This window comes from Gossypium arboreum, chromosome 13 (genome assembly GCF_025698485.1).
Source record: "Gossypium arboreum isolate Shixiya-1 chromosome 13, ASM2569848v2, whole genome shotgun sequence".
NCBI classification, from domain to species: domain Eukaryota; kingdom Viridiplantae; phylum Streptophyta; class Magnoliopsida; order Malvales; family Malvaceae; genus Gossypium; species Gossypium arboreum.
In genome coordinates, this window is record NC_069082.1 from 104,374,964 (window position 1) to 104,377,998 (window position 3,035).

The window sequence follows — 3,035 nt, forward strand, 5'->3', positions numbered from 1 at the left end:
CAAATGGGAGAAGCTTGGGTAGTCAGAAACAGTGTTGTAGGCGGCGCAAGAGCGTGGCAGGTAGGGTGTGTGGAGTTGTAGCGACTAGGGTTAGGGATTTTTAGGGAGGGGGATGATGAATAATGAGGGGTTTATATAGATTTTGGGGCACACAGCCGTGGGGCACGCCCGTGTGCCTTAATTTTTTCCCGTGTGTTTCGCGATTTTTAAATTCAGGCGCGTCTGACATTTGCCCCATGCCCGTTTTCCTTGGGCATGTGGGTGCACGCAGCCGTGCGTGTCTTACTTCATTCACTTCTCTCACGCCCGTGTATGATAGCCCACACTCGTGTTATTATGACAGTTTTGCCCACAGCCTTATCACACGGCCGTGGTAACTTATCACATCCTGTGTTGGGGAAAAAAATTTGCCCTGTTTTCACACGGTGTGTCTCCTCCTGTGGTGTGTGCACGACCTAAGGCAAACCTGTGTGCTTGGCCATGTGAATGGGAAAACCCTGTGTTTCAAGACTCAGTTAGTAGGTTAGATGTGAGAAACTAGAATTTAAATAAATCATTACTGTTAGTGCTCAGGTTGCCTCTCGAGAAGTGCTTATTTATAGGCTAAGCTTGACTTACCTCTCTAGTGTGTGATCATGGTGGCTCTAGGAGTTTACACTCCTCATCCTTGCTATCAACTTTATCAATTTAAGGTTTAAGACGAGCATTGTTTACCTTAAAAGTTTCGAATTTGGGGTGAAGTACCTCAATTGTACCATATGGGAAAATACTGAGTACCGTGAGAGGAATTTCTTCATCAGGTTCAGAAGTGGTAATGCAAGGATCTGCTGCATCTAGTAGTACTTTGTCTCCAACCTTAAGTTGATTTGGTAATGTATTGAGCTTGCCCTAGCTTGGTTTCGATTTATTGGGTGTTCTCGGTTTCTGTATCCGTCATTCATCTAGTTCCTCGATTTGTAGCCTTCATTCTTCATAGATAGGTCCTTTTTTGTTGCTTGAAATGGCTCGTGTAGGTTCTTCGAACTTATTTCTTGCAAAGTAGGTTGCACCACATGGTCAGTTTTAGTAGAATGATTTATACAACCACCTTCAATTTTCAATGTGTTACTTGAATTATGAGCTTGAAGGGTGATTGTTTCGTCTCTCACACGAAGTGTGGGTTCACATATGCCAACATCAATTATTGTTCTAGCGATTGCTAAAAAGGGCCTCCCTAAAATTAAAGGAATGTTACTATCCTCTTCTATGTCTAGAATAACGAAATCAACTGGGAATATAAATTTGTCAATTTTAACAAGTACATATTCAATAATCCCCTTAGGAAATCTGATTGTTTTATCGGCTAATTGAATACTCATCTTAGTTTGTTTGGGTTTCCTAAGACCTAGTTTTTTAAACATTTTGTAAGGCATGACATTGATACTAGCCCCTAAATCAGCCAAAGCATTATTAACATCTAGGCTACCAATTAAACAGGGAATCGTAAAACTCCTTTAATTTGTTGGCCAGCTTATTCTGCAGTATGGCTGAGCAAACCGCATTTAGTTCCACATGCGACGACTCATCCAACTTCCATGTATTTGTTAAAAGCTCCTTTAAGAATTTGTATGCGTTTGGCATCTGCAAAAAAGCTTCAATAAACGGTAAGTTAATATGTAACTTATTTAATAATTTAAGGAATTTATCGAGTTATTCTTCTGTGCGGTATTTCCTTGTCGCATTTAGGTATGGCACATGAGGTTTGTACTATTTACTTACCAGTTTCTGGTCATTGTGGTCCACCTTACCCTTACCTTTACTTACCACAATTTCTTGCCTCTGTTCTAGTTCAGGTGCAACTAACCCTTCCTCATCTTAAATGGAAATTGCATTAATTTGGTCCATTAGGTAGATTCAGTGTTACTCAGTAGGCTACCTTGTGGTCGTTCAGATATCAATTTAGTGAGCTATCCTATCTGAGTTTCAAGCCCTTGGATCGATGCTTGTTGATTTTTAAGTGCTGTCTCGGTATTTTAAAAATGAGTTTCTGACACCGAGGTGAATTTTGTTAGCATCTTCTCAAGGTTTGGCTTTTTTTCTTGTTGGTAGGGTGGTTGTTGGGAGCCTAGAGGTGGTAGTGGTCTCTGATTTCCTTGGCCTCCCCATGAAAAATTTGTGTGATTCCTCCATCCTGCATTGTAAGTATTGCTATACAAATTATTTTGAGATCGAGGATTATTACCCATGTAATTTAACTGCTCATTCTCCATATTGTGGCCATAGGGTGGGTATTTTGGATTACTCATCCACCTCTACTTACTTCGCACTGCATTACTGGGTGAACCTGTGAAGAACTAAGAAAACCATCAATTTTCTTATTCAAGAGTTCTACCTGATTAGAGAGCATGGTGACCGAATTGATGTTATAAATGTCGGCTGCTTTTGTTGGCTTTGTCCGCATGACTTGCCATTGATAATTATTCAGTGACATCTCTTCTATAAATTCATAAGCATCTTCAGGTGTTTTATTATTGATAGTCCCATCAGCGGCTACGTCAACCATTTGTCGAGTCGAAGGATTCAGGCCATTACGAAACGTTTGAACCTGTAGCCAAAGTGGTAACCCATGGTGAGGGCACCTTTTCAAAAGGTCATTGTATCTCTCCCATGCATCATAGAGTGTTTCTAAATCCATCTGCACAAAAGAAGGGATATCATTACGTAATTTGGCTATTTTAGCCGGTGAAAAATATTTTAATAAAAACTTTTCAGTCATTTGTTCCCATGTAGTGATTGACCCTCGTGGTAACGAGTTTCAACCATTGCTTAGCCTTATTTCTCAATGAAAAAGGGAATATCCGAAGGTGAATGGCATTATCAGAAACACCATTAATTTTAAATGTATCACATAGTTCCAAAAAGTTTGCCAAGTGAGCGTTTGGATCTTCGTCCTGCAAACCATCAAACTGAACAAATTGCTGCATCATTTGAATTGTGTTAGGTTTCAGTTCAAAAGTATTTGCAGCAACAGTAGGCCTAACTATTCTCGATTCAGT

General features: G+C 40.0%; 1 non-coding gene across 1 annotated transcript; it reads left to right on the forward strand.

Moving 5' to 3' along the window:
- The first annotated feature begins 2,600 nt into the window (after positions 1 to 2,600).
- LOC128287602 (small nucleolar RNA R71) lies at positions 2,601 to 2,707 on the forward strand. Its single transcript, XR_008278302.1, has one exon. It is a non-coding gene; the product is annotated as a small nucleolar RNA R71 (small nucleolar RNA).
- Positions 2,708 to 3,035: the final 328 nt, after the last annotated feature.